This window comes from Xenopus laevis, chromosome 5L, assembly GCF_017654675.1.
Source record: "Xenopus laevis strain J_2021 chromosome 5L, Xenopus_laevis_v10.1, whole genome shotgun sequence".
NCBI lineage: Eukaryota > Metazoa > Chordata > Amphibia > Anura > Pipidae > Xenopus > Xenopus laevis.
This window is the reverse complement of record NC_054379.1, coordinates 127,005,462-127,028,254: the sequence shown is the minus strand read 5'-3', so window position 1 is coordinate 127,028,254 and position 22,793 is coordinate 127,005,462.

Sequence of the window (22,793 nt, the reverse complement as noted above, 5' to 3'; positions counted from 1 at the left end):
TGTTTAATTATAAATGCATAGACACATGTTGCAGGAAAGGTGTAGCATAGTTACAAAGTTAAGTTGGGTTGAAAAGAGACCAAGGTCCATTAAGTTCAACCCGTTCAAATTAACCTCAGTGCACATATATACATGCACTATATATATATATATATATATATATATGTATATATATATATATATATATATACATCATTCTCATTTCAATTACTCAAAAAAGGACTTCAAAAGGTGCACATCATTAGCTAGGGAAAAAGTGTGATGTCAATACATCATTTGTTACTTACTGAAGACATTTGTGGCCAATGAACCCTTTCTGAATCAGGGTAGTTGGTATAAATGGCCATTTTGAGCCTGAGGAATGAAGCCCCTGAAACATTGCGCAAGTCAAACACTTTCTAACACAATTGTATTATGCAATAAAATATTCATTAGTAAGGGGGTTTGATCCCCAGATGAAATAGTGAGTGCTTGCCTCTATCCAGCTGCCATTAAAGCAGCCATAGAAATGTCCTGGAGCTGCTGTCCCACCAATTGTGTAACGATGAGACAATTTAAAAAAAAAGTTTATTGAACCCAGATAAGAGATTCACATTAATATAATAAATAAATGAAAGTCTGTGATTACAATAAATCTGTTGTCAATTGAACTGAAAATCCATCCATGTGCCGGTAACTCTGCATAGCATTCCATGTAAGGCTTGGACTCCACTGCACGCACCCCACCAATAATCACACTGCCTGTCTAACCACTGTGTGAAATCGCATGGAAATCTTTACATGGCTGTGGAGACAGCTGCCACTTGAAGCGCAATTTAAGCCTTTTTAGGCATTCAGATGAGGTGTGGACATCATGACAAAACCTCAGCTTCATACTTCATGTGCTAAACCAGAGCAGACTGAATTACAAACGTTAATCCACCCACAGCCACATTTCTTCTATAAAACAGAACATTTAATTAGTACATGTGCATGACCATTGGGACTTGGGCTCCACGTGCAGTTCCACTTAGTAACAAGCATTACTTCTACAGGAATTGAAGCTTTATTTTTACGTTTTTAGTCATTTAACATTCTGTAATGATTTGCCTTGCTCACAACTGTAATTTCAAAAGCTGTCTGGAGGCTAGGATCACCGACCCCCTAAGGGAAGGATGGACAACTGTGTATACATATTCTTTTATAAATCAATCATTGTGTTGAAACTGATTTATTCAATAGCAATGTTCAGTTTGGCATATTAATGTTTATATCATGTAGCATGTATTAATGCCTCCAGGACATGAAATTTATAATACTGGGGAGGCTTTGTGTACAAACGTTTACAAAATAGTCAATGAGTAGGCTCTGACTCATTGTGACTTGCCTTCAGCAGAACAATTCATTTAGCTCTGTGACTGTTGGCATGAGCTTGCACAAGAGATAAATCAGGGATTCAGGGGTGACTTTCAGCACTTACTGGGTTAATATATTTGTCCTTCTGAAAGGAGATAGCTATCAGTAAAGAGTTGTATCATACAGGATTTGAAACTATACAGGCAACCCCAGCTGCCATGGAGTCCATCATATCTAATAAACATCTAATCTAACCATACTATATTTTTCTGATAGGTAAAGCTCTTGGTGTGTGTGCCGGCTTCTCCTAGCACACGAAGAGAACGAATGTACCTTAATGGCATTTGAGCCTTCTCCTAGAAAAGACACTAATGCTAAAATGCCATTATGTTTAAAGAAACACTATGACTTATTGACATTAATCAAATAGATCTGTTTTAGGCACCTCCAACTGCAAAAATTCATTTACTTATATTTGGTGGTCTTTATGGAGTATGGCTCCCATATTGTCTAATACATCTCAGACAGGCCTCCTTCAATTGATGGCATTAGTCTGCACAAACTCTGCAGATTGTGGTGTTTGAGGGAACAGGCTTTCATGGTGGTTGAAGTGGGTTTGTGATTTTTTTTTTCTATAAAATCGGACTTTTTCTGAATTTATTAAACCCCAAGGATGTAAATGTCCGCATCTCAGACCTGTCGAGGTTGCATATAAGTCAATGGGAGAAGTCCAAATGATTTTTTGATGCGAGCTGGGTTTCGTGCAAACACCCCATTGTTTTCACAGTTTTTGGCCAAAAAGCATAAGAAATCAGAGTTTTCGGGTGAAAAATCTGAAAAAATTGTGAAAATCGGATCCCAAAATCCCAGTTTGTAGCAGAAAATATTGAGTAAATTCAGACTTTGATAAATAACCCCCTTAGTCATAAGCTTAAACTCATTACATATGATGATATATTCCCCCTATTCAATTTGTGCCTCTTTCATTCTCATCCATTTAGCCGTCTTTAATCAGTGCCCATTTTCTCCCACCTCTGGACTTATTTGGTCATAGACTATAATACTGACTTCTTACCTGCCAATGTATAACATCACATGTCCCTTGAGCAATATCTGCTCATGATAGTCAATAGCCAATGAAAACTTCTAAAAGTCTTATTTATCCAAGAATACTTTGATAAGATACAGGATCCTTCTGAACATTTTGTTGGTGACAAAGTGTTCACCTTTGGATTCTGTCATCCAAACTAAGTTTGTACGACCCTTTTCTATCTTGGAAATGGTCAACTTTGCAGTTATTAGTCTTCATCTTAGGCAACACTCCAATCAATAGGGGTGGGAAGAGGCACTTATGTGTTACCTCTCCACCTCCTACGCACCCCTTACCTTGCGCATCATTCATTGGTGCATAACAATACTATTGCTCCCATATTCCCCATTCCATAAAAGAGGCACAGTTCCACCTTTGCTTTGGATTTTGGTGCAGTGTTCAAAGGTAAACAGCTAGGTGGCCATGACAGTTGGGATTTGTAGCTTGGAAACCTCATAAGATGCCTGTGAAAAATGTTCCCACTAATTCCGTCTCGGCTATGTGTACAAAAAAATCAACTAATAAAGTTTGCTTTGATTTTCTCACTAGTGTATGAACCTATTCCTGTTTTCTAAGGATAATGTCACTCACCGCTGTTTAGCACCTTTGTAAGTTAAACACCCAACTCATATTACCAGACAGGACAATTGTTCAAATTGTTATTATAATGTTTTGCCTATGGCTCTTTAAAATTAATATCAGTTCTGAAACTTTCTTTTATAACAAGCAAACTATTTTTATATCATGCAGTCCAACAACAATGTCATTACTATTCATTATTATTCTCACAATTCATTGCATTCACCATGACAAATTGCTGCACACTTTACTAGTTAGGTCATTCTGGCTGCTTTAATCTAGACAGGTGGACGCTGCATATCATATGCTGTTCTGCTGTTAGTGAATAAATCTCCAGTTTCAGCCTATTTTTAACTATTTAGCCTAAATCTAGTTCACAATCTCGAGAATTCTTCAAGAAGCCCTCTGAGGTATCCATAAGAAACTACAGAATATAAATGGAAACAACTATTAATCTGTTTTATTTATTATTTTTCATTTTATTTGATGTTTCATGATTAACCCATTGTATATACTGTATATAATAGAGAAGCACCGTGGTCAGGATTCATTTTCAGGTGCCACTGAATGCTTGAAGCAACAGAGAATTGGGGGCAACAATGTGCTCATTTTTTGATTATTTTCCTCTAATCTTTGAATAAAATGTAGGATTAAGATGCCATTATTTTGGCCAAATACAATAATTAGGGATGCACTGAATCCCAGGATTAGTTTCGGGATTCAGCCAAGATTCTGCCTTTTTCAGCAGGATTCAGATTTGGCCAAATCCAAGTGCTTTGCCAAACCAAATCCAAATCCAAAAAAATCAATTATCTTTCCCTCTTTTTTCCCTAATTTACATATGCAAATTAGGGTTCAGATTCAGTTTGGTATTCGGCCAAATCTTTAACAAAGGATTTGGGATTCAGCTTAATCCTAAAATAGTGGATTGGGTGCATCCCTAACAATAATGAATGGATTGCCTAGTACAATTATAATGTTATTAAAAATATAGTCATTATAATATTTTAAGGTGGTTTTAGGTAGGAGAAATATGTTTAATTAAAATATTTTACCTCTTCATTATTCCTCTGTCAATCTCAAATCAAAAGTGAAAAGGGACTGGCTCATGCCTTAAGCATAGTACACATTTTGTATGAATCATTGATTAGCCCACACCACAGTTTGAGAATAGTATAGGTGGTTGCCTCCACATATAGAAAATGTTTTAGAAGAATTTATCTTACAATTTATACTTATTCATGCTTGCCTTTTTTCCTCTATTGGAAAAAATGCAGAAGCAAATATACTCGCAAGTATTTTCTGATACCTTGAATAGTCGAGATTATTTAAAGGGGTGGTTCACCTTTAAAGGAGAAGGAAAGCTACTGAAGCAGTTTATTGCCAATAGATTAGCCACAATAGTGCAAGCTATAACACTATATTTATTCTGCAGAATGCTTTACCATACTTGAGTAAACAGCTCTTGAAGTGTTCTCTGTTTGTTTAGGATAGCAACTGCCATATTGGCTTGGTGTGACATCACTTCCTGCCTGAGTCTCTCCCTGCTCGCTCATAGCTTTGGGCATGGAGGGGAGGAGGGAGGTGGAGAGGAGCAAACTGAACATGCCCAAGGCCGTGCCATGGAGGTGTTAGCTGAAAACAGGAAGTCTGATACGGAAGCCCATGTGTACACAATAGAAGGAAAGAAATGCAGTGTTTCTTTTGACAGAGGACTCAGAGCAGCATTACTTTGAGGGTTTACAGGTGTATTTATATAGACCTTTGTAATAAAGCTTACTTAATTTTAGCCTTTCCTTCTCCTTTAAGTTAACTTTTGGTATGTTATAGAATGGCCAATTCTAAGCAACTCTTTTTATAGTTGTTTGATTATTTGCCTTCTTTTTATGGCTCTTTCCAGCTTTCAAATGGGGGTCACTGACCCCATCAAATGCTCTGTAGGGTTACAACTGTATCATTATTGCTACTTTTTATTACTCGTCTTTCTGTTCCGGCCCTCTCCTATTTATATTCCAGTCTCTTATTCAAATCAATGCATGATTGGTAGGGTAATTTGGACCCTAGCAACCAGATTGCTGAAACTGCAAACTGGAGAGCTGCTGAATAAAAAGATAAATAACTCAATAACTAATAAAAAATTGTCTCAGAATAGCACTCTCTACATCATACTAAGGGGGTTATTTGTCAAAATCAGAATTTTTAGGATTTTTTATATAAAAATAAGTCAGAGCAACCTTATTTATTATTTAAAAAGCACAAATTAATCGGTTCGGGGAAAACCACAAAACAAAATGTACAAAAAATCGTATCGTATGATTTTTTCTGTTTTTCTTTTTCTCATAATCCTAAGATTTTTTCAGGTAACTTGTTTCTTGAATAAGTTGCCATTGGAAAAATGTGTTTGGTGAGTTATGCCGTGTTTTTTTCCAGCACGCACATTTTTACTTGACCATGAAAATTAGTAAATATGCTTCTAAGTGAAAAGGTACTACAAAGGCACAATAAGAATCAGTGTAGAGTGTTTTGATATTGCCAAATGTTGTTGTGCTGGGTCACAATGATTCTTATAAATAGCCTTATATCCAATCCCAAAATATGAATTTAAGCAGCTGCTCTTCTTTCTGTTGACACAAATCATAGAGAAGAAGGCAGTTCTGCAAATAGGCTGTGTTCCCTAAATGTGACTTGTGATCACTGTGGCTGCCAGTTAGAGCTATAGGGTTGTGTTGCCATAGGATATACTGGGAGAGCTCCAGGCAAACTAATAAAATACATTTGGAATAGTCACATCATGGAGAATTCTGTGTGATCCTTATTATTCTACCATCAGGGAATGGGCAAGTATTATTCTTACCATTTTCACTAGCATTAGTTGAAGCACAACCTACCAAATGTGTTTGGACACGAATAACGAGTCTTCGCGATAAAATGCTAAATATACATGCATAACTTTCCTTTTTCTAATCTACCATGTTCCTTTTTTGTTTTTTTGCTTTTTATTGTTTAGATGGAACATATTTATCTCTGTGGCTTTCATCTCCAACAGAGTGAATTGAGTCATATAACAACTGTAAGCTGGAAAGTCTTTGGTGAAATAGATTCTGATGCAGTCCCATCTCCTCATACTGCGTGAAAGGACCTTTGATGTGCCACGTGCTCTGACAATCACAAGTCTGTCATAACATTCCATTCCCTGCCAAGCAGATGCATAGCCTATATTAAAGCCACTCCTCTAAAGCTGAATGCCAAAGAACAATCTATTTGAGGTATCTTGTCGCAATCCTGGACTTCATATTCTTGAAGAAGCATTAGTATGTAACTATCAATAAAATAAGGATGCAGTTCATGTATTCTGGGAGTTTTACTTTAACAATATCTGGGAGGGACTACAAGTTTGACATGTCTGTTCTATCTCATCTGATTCTAAAAATGATCAGCACCCTAAGCTATGGAGAAAATAAGCAGAAAACAACCTCTATAATGTAGTACACTTGAATAACATGATGTGCCACGTAAATATGCTCTGTTTGTAGCCATTTCCTCTGGTTAAGGATTGGTGGAAGATTTTTGCATTGCACAAGTGTGTCACCTCGAATACTGAAGGTTCTGGGATCTTTGCTACATTAACTCTGTGTGGAAAGGAAAAGTTCACTGAATTTATAACTTGCATATTTCCATGGAACATGGTGTTCTAAAAGAGTGTTTAGAAAATACTACACAATACACGTTTTTGTATATTTATTTTCTCCATAGCCTGGGGCACTAATCATTTATACAAGTTTATAAAAAAAAAAGTTTTTTTTTATGAAAGAATCAGCAAGAGAAAAAAACACTGAAAGACTATTAATCCCAATATTATTGTAATTATTCTATCAAATCTCTTCCTATCAAACCTCTGCAGCTCAGAAAAGGGAGCAGGTATGGCTTCTCTGCCTTTTTTAATATTGTGAGTGAACCCTTGTCATATAAAATTTGTATTTCCCCTTGGTAGGTGAACACGTTTTATATCCTGTCTGTTTCCAACATTGAATTAACACATAGGTGATATGATACTGTATATTTACAAAGACCGGATCTCAGAAGACATTATTTGTTTGTAATGTGGGTAATTTGGTTGCCGAAGCTGAGAAATACAATCATCCATTCATCTCATTTCATTATTCCAGTCCAGTCACCCCCTTCTGGATGACACAAATTCAAAGAAGGCTAAATAAAGTAACTCCCGACTTTCTGGATCAAAATAAAACCTGTAACCTTCTTCTGCAACTTTTTTTAATGTATCTACCATGATACACAATCAAAGCTGAACAGACAATAAGGCATACCTAAAAGGAGCTTGTCTTCTGTCAACTATTAATCTTGCCACATATCCAGGCATACGGCTGAATGACAAGTCAGTAGATAGGCTGTAACACCAGAATCTCCGTCTCCATTACTTATGTTATTATTTAGTCTTCTTTTCTATGTAAACGTGTTCATAAACTGTCATTTCTCTGGGACTGATCTATGGATTATTTCAAATGCAATATTGACATTTAGTGCTAGGTCCTAATATCATGCTCTGTTTCTTTATCTCTAATGTAATTGGTGTTTCTTCCCTTCCATTATATTTAGAATTCAGCCAAACATATTTCAAGAGCCTTGAGTGATACCTTGAAATAACACTGCATATTAGAAATTAAATAAAATAAATGACAGCATTGGAGAGATGTTCACATTCCTATGAAATGGGTTCGGTATAATGAAACTAAAGATATTTAATATCAACTACTCAGTAATCAATGCGGTATAATTTTAAAATATTGGCATTTCTAAAGATAACTATGTAATGAGGAGTCAGAAATGGAACAAAGTACTGAAACAAGAGGCTTGTGTTAAGTCATTTGACGAAATATTTGAGAAGCCTGTAGTGGCCACACAGTAGGTCAGTGTGAGTGCATCCGAAGCCCTGAAGGTATATGAACATGATCTTGCAGGATGGTAGTAACATTATTTAAATACTTTCAAAATTGAAGTCATTTGACCTTTATGACGAAGATACTAAAAAAAGAAAAAATAAGTGCACAAAGAGGATTTTGCAGGTATCATGTGAACCTGAGAATTTTGTTTTTGGGGTCAAACAATGAGCAGCTTTCTAGCACACATAGTTTGACTTTAGATGCAAACAACACAACTGTCATCTGTTCATATTTTTGCTACATGATTTAGCTGTCATTTCCCGTACCCTTATCCCCACCTAGACATCTTTAACATTTATAACAGTTTAAACCCACTTTTATTAAAAGGTCCATAATTTGAGCTCAGTTAATACATCTTGAATTGAACAAAATAATCCGCCTATATTTTTATTTTTTTTAAATGACAATGTAATATTTTTTTTTACTTTGTCTTCACAGTAGGGATGCACCGAATCCACTATTTTGGTTTCAGCCGAACCCCCGAATCCTTCGTGAAAGATTCGGGCGAAAAACCGAACCGAATCCTAATTTGCATATGCAAATTAGGGGTGGGAAGGGAAAATCGTTTTTTACTTCCTTGTTTTGTGACAAGAAGTCATGTGATTTCCCTCCCCAGACCCCAGGGTGGCTAATGCCAAAGATTTGAGGATGAAGGGCAGCCCTGAAACATTTTATAGCAGAGACCACATACTTTTCCTTATTCTTCTGCTAAAAACACACATGGAGATTAGGGGAGATTTAGTCGCCCGGTGACAAATAGTCTCTTCTTCAGGCGAATAATCTCCCCAAACATGCCTTCCCGCCGGATAGAATGTAAATCACCAGCGGGATGGCATTAGGAGCACTTCGTTTTCCGAAGTCGCCCGAAGTTGCCAACTTCGGAAAATTAAGCACTCAGAGTGCAATCCTGCTGGTGATTGGAGCAATGCAACAACTGCAAATATGCCGCGAGTCACTGAAATTGCCGAAGCACCAGAAGAAGACACGAAGAGAAGAAGAAGATGGCGCCCGTGAACTCTGATGCCCTAAATCTGCACTGAGGGGTAAGTAAAGAGGTAGTGGCATTTACCAAAGGTACCACCTAGGGTTGGGGGAAGAAGGGAGGGGTCTATGTAGGGTTTAGTTTAGTAGCAAGGGTTTGGTTCTCCTTTAAGATTCCAGGAGCCAATATACAATGCAACCCTCCATCCCTGTACAGTTTTTGTTACAGAAAAAACAAAAATTAATTTCAATGCACACCAAAAACTGAACTCAGCCTATAGGTAATATAATGCAACTGTTTTATTAAGTGATTAGCTTTATTTCCACAGTCACTCTAGACTGCTTTTTACATACTTTTAATACAGATTTCAAAGTTTTCTTGTTGTAATTCGTGATATAATGGCACCTTTTTTTGCTTTTATTTGCACAGTAATGCTTGAAATACCTTTCATGTCATGCAGTGCTTTGTATAGATTGTTTATTATTCACATCAGTCCCTGTTCCAGCACAGCTTACAGTCAAAGTTCCCATAAGATTGACACAACATACACAGGCTATGTTGTGTCCATCTTGTGTCAATCTTGGGAGCCAGTTAAACAAGCATGTTTTTTGTGTGCTGAAGGAAACAATAATGCCCAGATAAAACTATGCAGACAGGTAGAAACAGGGGCGATCCTGGCCCCTCCACCGCCTGAGGCAGCAGCAGTTGCTGCTGCCCCCCCCTCACCCGGAAATTCGCTCTTAAAGTACCAGGAGCGGCATTTTTGCTGCCCCTGGTACCTAGTGGGGCGCTGGCGTCTGAGGCGACAGCCTCAACTCGCCTCATTGGGGAAGCACCCCTGGGTAGAAAATATATAAACTCCTAGCAGATTGTACCTAGGCCAGAGTCAAACTCACAACCCCAGCATTGCAAAGCAGATGTGATGTATTGTTTCATTAATTATGTAAGTTTGATTCGGGCACTAAAACATTTACATTTGTCCAAAGATCCAATTGAGTTCACAATCCTTATTCGGCTCGCACTTGTATCCCTTCAAGCCCAAATCACAGTATCTTGAAAAAGAGACAGCGCCAAAGGCACAGGACCAACAAACAAAATATAATATAAATCTGTGATGCAATTCTCGATTGCATCACAGATAGCTACTGCATCCCACCACTGTACTCTAAATTTACTAGATATATATAAGGAATCCTTATATCACATGGGGCATTTTGACCTGCCAAAAGGTGGAAAACAGCTTGACCTGCACTTGAAGTCATCCATATAGAGTTCAGTACCATTACATACTATAAACAGCACTGGGTAAGCAAGAAAAATGTTCAAAAATTTGTACTTTATGTCTGTTTTCTGCAGTTTGCACCTGCCCCCCCCCCCCCAATAAAAATAATTTCGCTATTTTGCTATGCTTCGCTTGCATATATATATATTTCAATCATGGCAGCACTCTGCTTTCAAATCATCCCCGGGTGCATGGTAAAAAGTTCCAAATGTGCCTTGAGAAAGGTCCGAAAATGTCACAGAGAGAGAGAGGGAGAGAGAGAGAGAGAGAAAGAGAGAGAGAGAGAGGGGGCTCTTTTTGAGATCGTGACAACCTTCCTTGACATAATCTGTTATTGAATGCCTTTGGGTTGTGTGTAACATTTTACTTGTTTGTGAGCTAAAACCTCAAGTACTGAGCTCATTCCACTGGTGGGAGTGCCTATCTTTGATGTACAGGGCAGCAGCCGGCAAACAAAAGAGAAATATGGTGGTATACAGACAAGCTGGGGAAAGAGAAGCACTGCAGAAAAGTATGAAGCCTTTTTACATTCTTTACTGCTATTTACATTTTTTACATTCCACTTCCTGACACTGAGCAACATAATAGCCTCTCCACCTTCAATGTAAACAAACAAACAAAATTATCCGAGACAAAAATGTAAAATGAAAATCGATTTACTTGTCTCACATAGATACATTGAATGGTTGAATGCAGGTATTAAGAACACACTATCATTATTTTAAACCCATAACAGATATGTACAGTTGCCTGCTAGTGTGCCATCAATTTTGGTAGAATAGCTGTCATTCGGTTGGCTGGGAACTTCCAGTCTTGAAGGTTTGCCACCAGTCTGGGCTTGAATGGACCACCCAGTGTTGTTAGCCGTTTTACTAATGACTAACATTCACAATAAAACAGGATTTCCTTTAGGATGTGACTGTGCTGTCTCTCTCCCTCCCTCTCTGATCTATCATCTATCTATTATCTATCTATCTATCTATCTATCTATCTATCTATCTATCTATCTATCTAACTATCTATCTATCTATCTATTATCTATCTCCCTCTCTGATCTATTTATCTATCTATCTATCTATCTATCTATCTATCTATCTATCTATCTATCTATCTATCATCTATCTATTATCTCTCTCCCTCTCTGATCTATCTATCTATCTATCTATCTATCTATTTATCTATCATCTATCTATTATCTATCTATCTATCTCCCTCCCTCTCTGATCTATCTATTATCTATCTCTCTCCCTCTCTGATCTATCTATCTATCTATCTATCTATCTATCTATTATCTATCTCCCTCCCTCTCTGATCTATTATCTATCTATCTATCAAGCACTACCATTGATTTTCTAAAACACAAGGGGAATTACTGTTGATTGCGTCCTGAAGTCATCAATGGAAAGTGTTAATGTAATATCATACAGGAAAAAAATATTATTGAAAAAGAAAGCAGACCACAGAATGCTCATTGTACAGTGTGTAGTTTTACTTAATGCAGTAATATCCATATCCCATGTGGATAAAAACCTGAAGAACTGGGGTCTCTTCATCTTGCCATTGTTAATGCCATTGGCATTCTTACGCTCGGTTACACTGAACTAAGGATGACACCGGATGTGCCAATTTCTTACATATAAGACTTTGCAGCTTTTTATTCTTAATTACTTTTGCAATTGTTCTGTAATTGTTTTTCCCAAGGAAATGTGTTGAGAATGTTATGTTCATCTGTGGAACAGTCTTACTTTAATGCATTTTGAATTGCATTTCTAAACAACAGCATGTGGAAAATGTACACGGGTGTGAAGATTCCTGCAAAGTTCTGTATCTGACACATTAAAGATGCCAACTAGGCAAAAGATACTAATCAGAAAGCAAAAGCCAGTGAGAATGGTGTAATTTGAGCAGGTTGCAAGCCAAGGTGAGATATTGTCTTTATAAACAAATATGATATTTTTGCATAAAGCAGCATGAGAAATGCTGAGAAACCAGAACACAGCAAGGGAAAGTAAGCTTCTATCCCAAATGTGATGCATTTATTTTATACCTTTAGTGGTATGGGAACTAAACATTACTGGCTTCAAATGGAATATGTACCGTTCTCCTACCAAATGTAAAAAGAGACTATCATGTGCTGTTTAGGGGAGAACGCAAGCTATATGTAATGATTAGTAAACATTAGCTATGTGGATGGCAGTGATTATTGTTGATATGAACATTATCTAAAAATGTTTAATGGAAGATCCTTCTGCATCATTTTCTATAAAGGAACCAGTCATGATGGGTTATTTAAAACTGACAAGCAGGGCCGGCCTTAGGCCTATTGGACCAATTGGGCCCAATAGGGCCCCGCACCTCTGGGGGGCCCCGCACCACAGGGCAGCACAGATAATATTTCCCTCAGCACATGATGCTGCCTGGCCTGCCCCCAACATTGAGAGTCCAGCCCATCCCCAAATCCATAGGTCCAGCCCACCCCCAACTCTGATAAGCCAGCCTATCCCCCAACTCCATAGGTCTAGCCTGCCCCCAACTCTCATAGGCCCAGCTTTCCTCCAACCTTGATAGGCCCTGCCTGCCCCCAATCCAACCAAGCCTGCTCCCAAGCTGAATCGACCCAGCCTGCCCCAAACTAATTGGCCCAGTCCACTCTCTTATTTCCTCCCTCTCTCTCTTACCTTGTCTGCCCCTTTCCTTTCTATTTTGTGCCTGTATGCCCTTATTTTCCTAAATACTTGGTGTGTCAGTAGCCAGCAACACTTTGTCTAGGGGCCCCGCCAACATGGTCCCAATTGGGCCCCACATTTGATAGGATCAGCCCTGCTGACAAGTGCATTTGTGGTCAAGCAAAATGTCAGCAGTCATGCAAAAAATGTATGTAGGGACACCTAAGTGTAATGGCCCTTATGGCTTCAATCCCTGCCAGTGCCTCCTTTCCACTGTTGCTGGGTTAAACCCCATGTAACATATTATACATTATTTGCATACCTGTTTCATTGGTTCTAGGTTATGATCAATTCCTGCAGTGCTGTAACAAAATGCTTTGCAGGGAGGGGCACTTCCTCTTTGGCCTGCATCAATCGACCTGGGCAGTTGTTTCACTGAGCCTGGAGTAAACAAGACCCCAGAAGAAGTCGGGGTACAGGGACCCCGTGAACAAGGTGAGCTAGTGTGTAGTGTAGCTCCTGTTGTAGCACTCTATAGAGAGAGTGAGACAGAGAGGCTAGTGAGAAAGAGCAGCTCAAGCTCCAACTAGGAGGATAGAAGGGAGTAGCTCTCCCCCAGACTTTGCTTTGCCAGTAGTGAAGGGACCGCAGTAGTGACGATGGAATTAGGCTATGGTGTAACCCTGTTCCAAGTCTGCTGTGGGGGTCCAAGCCACATGAGGTACTGAAATCCTGAAAGGTGATCTCTCAACTCCTTTGGGCTATGCCTAGTGTGGTGTGTCTACATGCTGTCTCTGCTACACCTTGTGAATGTACTTGGAGATGGACTGTGGCTACCTCCTGTGCGAGTATTACAATCCCTGTGGCGTGTTGTTTTAAATAAAACCTGTTCTACTGTTTTGCAAAGAACTCCTGGTGTCTCTATTTTTGTGTATTTTTGGCAGTAGTGAGTTGTAGTTCATAAACATCAGCACGTGTGTTTCCAATTTTGCGAAAGCCCATCCTGGAGAAAGGAGGTCGTGTGTAGCCCATGCTCTATCACACTAGTTGGTATTTGACTAAATACAGCCAAATAGGTACTACATGTAATTTGCTCTAAACCGCCACAAAGTTTTGGTAAGCATCTACTTGTTTGTTCCAAAAATCATACACATGTGCACCTACTGACATGTGGAACCCTGAAGCTAACACCACCATCAAAGATTGCAGCATATCCTTGGTTCACACAGCACCCTGCATCAATTTCCACAGCAAACGCGTGCCTAAAGAATTGGCCATAAATGTCATTCAAATGCTGAATGCTAAAAGTGACGCCAACCGGACTTCTGCAACTGTATTAATTTTAACACATCAACCACAATTCTGCTTTTTAATATATCCAGAGAAGAGGAAATGAGAATCCTGTAAAAGGCTTTGGCAAAGTGTAGGGATATTGCATTAGTTAGATCAGGGAGATGTGTGCTATTTGTTAGCAAATTATAACTGGTTGCTATTTCCTCATTATAGGAAGTCTGTATTTATAAGGACAAGAAGACAGATGATATTTTAATAATTAATTAATATTATAGATGGAAACAAGAGAGTGACAAAAATTGACAATCGTGCACATCTGCATGTGATGTTATTGTAGTCAAAAATGGGACATCAAGGGTTATTGTGCCAACTGGTTTTGTGAATAGCTATGGTGGCATCTAATTGGACCATTGCTAAATCAGCTAAATCCTTGTGCAACACTGCATGACAAGTGCATCTGATTTGGACCAAAATGTTAACTAAAGGTAGCCATACACTATAAGATTCGCTTTTTGGCAAGGTTGCCAAATGAGCGGATCTTCCACCCATATAGTATGTCCACCAAAGGCAGGGTGATACTGCCCAAATGATCGGATCACAACAATGGCAATAAGCGCAACTAGCCAAATCGGTCCTCGATCGCATGGGAAAATAAAACCTGCCCGATCGATCTCTGGCTAACCTGTAATGCAGTGAGATCTTCCCTTTATCTGAAAAGAGCATTGTGTCCATTTGCTACTGTTCATTAAAACAAAGTCAACCTAACTACCATCCACAAATTTACATAATTTATCAATAATTCTTATAGAAAAAGTTGCAGCGGAAAAACATTGCAACACATTTGTGCATCAGTTCAAATCGTACAATTGACGCTCTGAAAATTCAACTCGAATTGTTGCTAAAAAAATCTTGTATTTATCGAATTATCAGACGAAAACCAGCGATGATCACCATGTCAAGAAACATCTTCAGTCCCATCTGCCATTGACTTCTACATGAACTAGACAGAATTGAGATGGAGTATTTTCGGATTCAGATTTTTAGCAGCTAATAAATCTCTAAAAATTCAAGTTTTTTTTTCTCTAAAAATTTTAGTTTTCCCCTTTAAAAACTCAACAGAAAAATAATGGGCCCCTTGATCTTAGCCTGTAAAGCTAAATTGTTCCCGGTGCCAATTATTTTTTTTAAAAAAAAGGTGGGACCAAGTCATCTACATAAATTTCTCCCACAAATAGGAAACCTGTGCTTTTAAATTAGGCCCCTGTACATGTCAATGCTTTATATTTGGTACAATGTCATAGGGTGGGGACGCCTGTATGAGCAGAGAACACCTTTAAACCAAATAAAGGAAACATGGATAATCACAGATGTTTTAATGTAGGCAATATTGCCATTATCAATGACAACCCACAACCACAAATATTTACACTTGTACTAAGCCAATTTTATTTTACATCATTTCAAGGAAAAGGGCACATGATCTCAGGCTTCTCAAGTCCAGCTTAATAAATCAATGCTTTTTCCTCTGCCTTCTCAGCCTCTATTTCAAGCCCCTTGATCAGCCAATCAATATTTCATCATTTATGGCTCTGATTTGTCATTTTTCAGCCTTGCTTTGCCTTTTGCCGGCACTGCACTTGGGAGTAAATGAAACAGGACGGAGGCAGGTGTGTCATCACAATTCTGAACACACTTGCCTACACATTAAATATTTCAAAGGAATAACAAGATAACTAGAAACTGAATGCATATATCCAGAATGACATACCGTGGTACTTACATAAACTTACAGCAAGATATTGGACATTAGATACAAATGGAAATCACTGCTGCCCTCCCTGGAATGTAATGATAAGAATTTTAAAGGCAAAACCCCAAATGTAAATACTTGTCTTGAGGCTTTATAGCTTAAATAGCACAAGCTGACTGGTACATATTCCCGTGCAGAGAACAGATACAGTGATGTTGCAAAGAATATCACCCATCTAGCTTTGCTCAAAGGGTGTCCTTGCATTTTCCCTAAACAACAAAGAAATGGTGCTTTTCTGTATTTAACAAGATTCATGCAGAATCTGTTGAATATTCAGTTTACTTCTAGCTAAATCAGACACTAAATCTAACATTTTAAATTGTTCTTTAAAAACATCTAAATTGTAGAATATACAAGCATATGTGTGGCTGTCCCCATTATTCTCATTCTTTATTTTACATGCAGATAAAAGGAGACATGTCGGATAAGTAAAAACTCCATCATCTTCTAGGCAATAATGAATAATATATGGTGCTGGTTTTATTCTGGGCTAAAAATGACTATTATCTTTAAAATGTGCCCTTTATTGGAGCTCCCTATAGATCTGTTATGGTCCCTGTCCGTGTTTCAAATGAGGGATGGGTGTGTCCTAGCCAATCAGAGCACGGCTTCATTCCCTATCAGGTCAACCTAGCTGCTGATTGGTTACTATTCTACAAAGTAGTCTGCTGAGTGCCACTAGCTCCCCTGCACAGCCTGGGAAAGGAGGCAGCAGGAAGGCAGCAGGAAGTAGAACAGATGGGTGGGACTAGTAGGGTTATGGGGATGCTGAGTCAGCATCAGGAGTCTACTTTTTTAGATCAAAAAAGTGTAGCCAAAGCTAGAGCAACTTCATTTTGTGCAGTAATGCCCTGGAAGCAACTTCGGATTTTCGTGAATTACCGTTGTCCTGTCGAATCTACGCCTGACGAAGTGTTGCGATGTCAGCGAAGCCGTCGCTGGCGCAGTTTCAGAGGTAAGTAAATTTGCCCCTAGGGCAATTTACACTATTTCTCATCTTATCACCCTGAAAAAGGAAAAGACGCCAGCATTTTTTGGGACTTAAAAAAATGTTCAACTATTTTTTTAGGAACTCTTATCTGCTCTATTGCACTTCGCCTGGTCTGAGGTGGCAAAGGCAAGTCTGGTGCAAGACGTAACGTTCAGTAAAATCTGTATCTTAGTGAATTTGCGTAGTTACGTCCATTCGACAGAGTGAAAATTCACCAGGTGTTAGTGATCGAAGTACAACTAGAGTCTATCTCCTTCTCTAGCGAAGTTACGCCAGCGGTCGTTCGTAAATCGGCGAAGTACCAAAATGACATCACACTGGCAAATTTTTGTCTGCGTTAGTCACTTCGCCCTTTAGTAAATTTGCCCCTATGCATTTTGGGAGTCAGCTAGAGAAGAGCCAACTTCTGTTATATCTCCATAAATAAATCATTATTGCATATTTTGTATTATTATTTAAGCAGCATGTATTATAGTATTAATGACAAATTAGGCTATATCCTTGTGAGGCATTCATTGTGACAGCTGAAAGGATACTGATAAATCCTGATACAAACTTTTTGCCCTTGTAGCATTAGGAAATCCTAACCCTAACTATCATATTCCCCTGCAGTCACCATTGTTATGTCACGTTTGAGCAAATATGATAGATAGAAAACCTGGAATGATGTGAATTCCATACAAGTGGCACCAATCACAACAAAGACAACTGGCACTGTCAAATAATCTGTCTTTTTAACTGCCTTTTCTCATTGTGATTCGTGGACAGATTTTCTAAATCTGAAATGCAGTTCAAGGTCAAATTGTGTGATGTCCTCAATAAAATAAACAAGAACAGAAGCCCCCTGCCCAAAAATTAGAGGAAAACACTTTTAATCTATCCTGTGAAAAATGATCTAAAACTGTTGGAAAATTTACTGATCAACAGTAACATAAGCCTTGTTGCTGTAGCACAATGGTTGTATGTAGAACTGTGTTTAGTTTTAAAGGAGACATTACAATAACCATGGTGGGCTAAGAACCCACTGATCACATCAGATCCATGCTGAAGGGGTATTTTACTATTTATTGAACATAATGGAAATATGTAAAGGCATAAGTGCAAAAAGTACAAATTAAGGCAACCGTGACTATAGCTTTTTTTTCCAGGAATGCAATTCCAGCATAAAAGTGCCCACAAGATGGCAATGTGCCAGAGGGACCTATAACAAGAACATAGTATCTGCATGCAGGGGTGCTCCACCAATGAGGCGAGTTGAGCTACTCGCCTCAGGCGGCAGCGCCCCCCCTAGTTGCCAGGGATGGCAAAAATGCCGCTCCTGGTAACTAAGAGCCGAATTTCCGGTTTTCAACCCGGAAATTCGGCTCTTCTAGTGCAGAGAGCGCAATTGCACTAAGCGACATGGACCGCCCATGCCCTCTCCAGCGCTGTAAAGGTGAGTGCCGCGGGGAGGGGCGGCAAAAGAAGGTCGTCTCAGGCTGGATAATGGCTAGAATCGCCCCTGTCTGCATGGTATCTTACTTTAAACAGATATTTAACCAACTTCATGGAAATGCTTCCATACCTAAAACGAGAACTAAAACTTCCCTAAAGAAGTAGGGCAGAAATGTTGTACGTGTTAGGTTTCTTTACCAGCCCAAGGCAACCACAGTCCTTTAGCAGTAAAGATCTGTGTCTCCAAAGATGCCCCAGTAGCTCCACATCTTCTTTTCTGCTGATTCACTGCACATGCTCTGTGCTGCTGTCACTTACTGAGCTTAGGGACCCACTCACAATATACAGTACACAAAGAATATAAATGTCACAATATAAGGCTGATTATTAATTAATACAGATAATTACTACATGCCAGCACAGAAACCAGTGCAGTTAGCATCAGAATTTAATAATCAGCCCTGTAGCATCAGCTTATATTAGAGACCAACCTCATTTTCTGCTTCATGATTTGTGATTTGATTATCATGGCCTGGATCATTACTACTATAGAGACGCTGAACGTTTAGACTGGTTCAATATATAAAATATGGCATTTTTGGCCGTATTCATTTTAGAGTTTAGTTCTTCTTTGAAGGGGTGGTTCACCTTTAAAGGAGAACTAAACCCTAAAAATGAATATGGCCAAAAATGGCACATTTTATATCTCACTTATTGCACCAGCCTAAAGTTTCAGCATCTCAATAGCAGCAATGATCCAGGACTTCAAACTTGTCACAGGGGGTCACCATCTTGGAAAGTGTCTGTGACACTCACATGCTCAGTGGGCTCTGAGCAGCTGTTGAGAAGCTAAGCTTTGGGGTTGTCACTAATTATCAAGCAGAAATAATGCTGGCCTATAATATAAGCTGATGCTAAAGGGCTGATTATTAAATTCTGATGCTAGTTGCACTAGTTTCTGTGCTGCCATGTAGTAATTATCTGTATTAATTACTAATCAGACTTATATTGTGATATTTGTATTCTATGTGTACTGTATATTTTGAGATGGTCCCTAAACTCAGTAACCGACAGCAGCACAGAGCATGTGCAGTGAATCAGCAGAAAAGAAGATGGGGAGCTACTGGGGCATCTTCACTGCTAAAGGGCTGTGAAAACATAATGTACAACATTTCTAGCTACTTCTTTAGTTAGGCTTTACTTCTCCTTTAAATTAACTTTTAGTATGTTATAGAAATCTACACAATTGTTCAATTGCTGTTCATTATTTTTTTTTCTAGTTTTTTTAATTATTTGCCTTCTTCTTCTGAAAAAAAAACAAATGCTCTGAAAGTTTACCCATTTATTGTTATTGCTACTTTTTATTACAAATCTTTCTATTCAGGCCTCTCCTATTCATAATTCAGTCTCTTATTCAAATCAATGCATGGTTACTAGGGTAATTAGAACCCTAGCAACGGGATTGTTGATGTTGCAAACTGGAGAGCTGCTGAATAAAAACCCCAAATAATAAAAAATTAAAACCAATTGTAAATTGTCTCAGATTATCACTCTCTACATCGTACTATGGGGCAAATTTACTAAAGGGCAAAGTGACTAACGGCGGTGAAAATTCGCCAGCGTGACGTCATTTCGGAACTTTGCAGGTTTACTAACGGTCACTGGCATAACTTCGTTAGCAGAGGAGATAGACTCTAGTGGTACTTCTCTCCCTAACACCAGGCGAATTTGCGCTCTGGCAAATGGATGAAATTACGCAAATTCACTAACCTCAGTCCCAAAAACGTTGACGTCTTTTCCTCTTTTCAGGGTGATAGGCTGCAAAAGAGCGTAAATTTTTTCTGGGGTAACCGGCTTCCCCCCTACATTTCCTAACATAGGGCACATAAACTATACACTGGGCTCATGTGTAGGGCAATATAACAACTCTATTTTATTAAGGTTTCCCGGGCTTTTGTAGTGTAATGTATTTGCTGCAACATATACGTCCATTCAACTTTAACTTCCCTTCGTATGCAAATTAGGCAACGCTAGTGCAACGTCGCAGCTTCACTTCGCTTGGCGCAGTAACGCTAGCACAACTTCGCCAACGTTCAGCAGCCTGGACGCAATTTCGGATTTTAGTGAATTAGTGTTGTCCCGGCGAATCTACGCCTGGCAAAGTGTTGCACTGTGAGCAAAGCCGTCGCTGGCGAATTTTCGAAGGTTAGTGAATTTGCCCCTAAAAGTTAACTCAAAAGTACACAACCCCTTTAAAAGAAGCAGAGATATATGATGTTTTTCAGCAGTATAGAGAAGTTTTTCTATGGGATCTTCATTTCCGAGTCAAGAGTTTGAAAGTCTGCATTGAATAATAAGAAGGTATCTATGTGGGCCTCCTACCCTTCTATTTCTTAGAAACAGGGAAGGATGTTTTTTTTACCTAATGCTATCAATGAATCACTTAATTCTTTATTTTAATAAGGAAACAATGAGCCTTAATCCCTACAATGTCTACATCTGTACGTGTTTAATATTTTTTTTCTACTGGAAATTCCCAGCAGTTAACCCACACGGTGATTGTGTTGATAAGTCTTCTTTAACAGCACTTTACCCGAACATTAATACTTCCAGACCAACAGAAAACGACTGTTGCTTCAGACACAACATAATAAGGCATTGTGATTTCACCATGAAAACCTTAATGCCAAATTGTGCATCGATTGTTCTGTCTCTTATTCTCCTGGGGTGGCAAAGGAACTAATAACAATGCAGATGTGTCGGTAGCTATGGCAAAGATTTTGTAAATCTGCAATATTTCCAGGGGGAGATAGAAGTTAAAAGAAATCAAGAACCACTGGCGGAGCAGTTTAGTATTTTATCTTCACTGATATTAGCCCTTTAGTAACAATGCCACTTCTAAAAGTCCATAACCCTTGCCTGATGAGACAGGTTTTTAGAGGTCTGGTGTGTTTTTAAAATTATGTTATAAGGTTAATAATAATAACTAGTAATAATGTTTTAAAAATTCAAATAAAGTTACCTTTTATTGCTGATCTATTGTGTCTGTGGGTTCAATAACTATTGGGCATATACAGTTTGCCCAAATAATAGGGTTTCTTCGTTTATCTATTTTATAAGTCTGCTAATTTACCTGTAAAGGCTGCAGTGACCATTAAGCAGAGATGCACTCTTTTTACCTACATAATTCTGATTTTCATATCTGCATTGCTGGGTATAATTAGCATTACCTATAGGGCTATGGATGCCCAACAACACTTTGCAGTGCTGACTATTTGATCCTCTCAGAGAAATTTTAGGAGTCTAATTTGGTCATGAGCACCCTCATTCTCCAAATGTAAAGTGAATCTGCCATCTAGAATTACAGCAACACAAGTGACAATATAGGACCCAAATATTTAGGGATGCACCAAATCCAGGATTTCAGTTCGGGATTCGGCCAGGATTCGGCGTTTTTCAGCAGGATTCGGATTCGGCCGAATCCTTCTGCCCGGCTGAACTGAATCCGAATCCTAATTTGCATATGCAAATTAGGGGTGGGGAGGGAAATCGCGTGACTTTTTGTCACAAAACAAGGAAGTAAAAAAAATTCCCCTTCCCACCCCTAATTTGCATATGCATATTAGGGTTCGGATTCGGTTCGGTATTCAGCCGAATCTTTCACAAAGGATTCGGGGGTTCGGCCGAATCCAAAATAGTGGATTCGGTGCATCCCTACAAATATAAGCCTCCATGGAAGACTCAGGAGAACAGGAGGGATACTATCATGGGAACAAAACACATCAGTTAATATTGCTGTTCAAGCAGAATTCTGCACTGAAATCCATTTCTGAAAAGATATTTTTATATTTAATTTTGAAATCTGACATGGGGCTAGAGATATTGTCAGTTTCCCAACTGCCCCCAGTCATGTGACTGCTCTGATAAACTTTAGTCACTCTTTACTGCCTTACTGCAAGTTAGAGTGATATCCTCCCAGCAGCCTAACAACAGAACAATGGGAAGGTAACCAGATAGCAGCTCCCTAACACAAGATGATAGCTGTCTGGTAGATCCAAGAACAGCACTCAATAGTAAAATCCAGGTCCCACTGCGACACATTCAGTTACATTGAGTAGGAGAAACAACAGCCTGCCAGAAAGCAGTTCGATCATAAAGTGCTGGCTCTTTCTGAAAGCACATGACCAGACAAAATGACCTGAGATGGCTTTCTACACACCAATATTACAACAAAAAAAATACACTTGCTGGTTCAGGGATTGAATTTTATATTGTAGAGTGAATTATTTGCAGTGTAAACAGTGTCATTTACAAATAAAAATGACCATAAAAATCATGACAGAATCCCTTTAAAGAATGTTAAAATAAAAGAG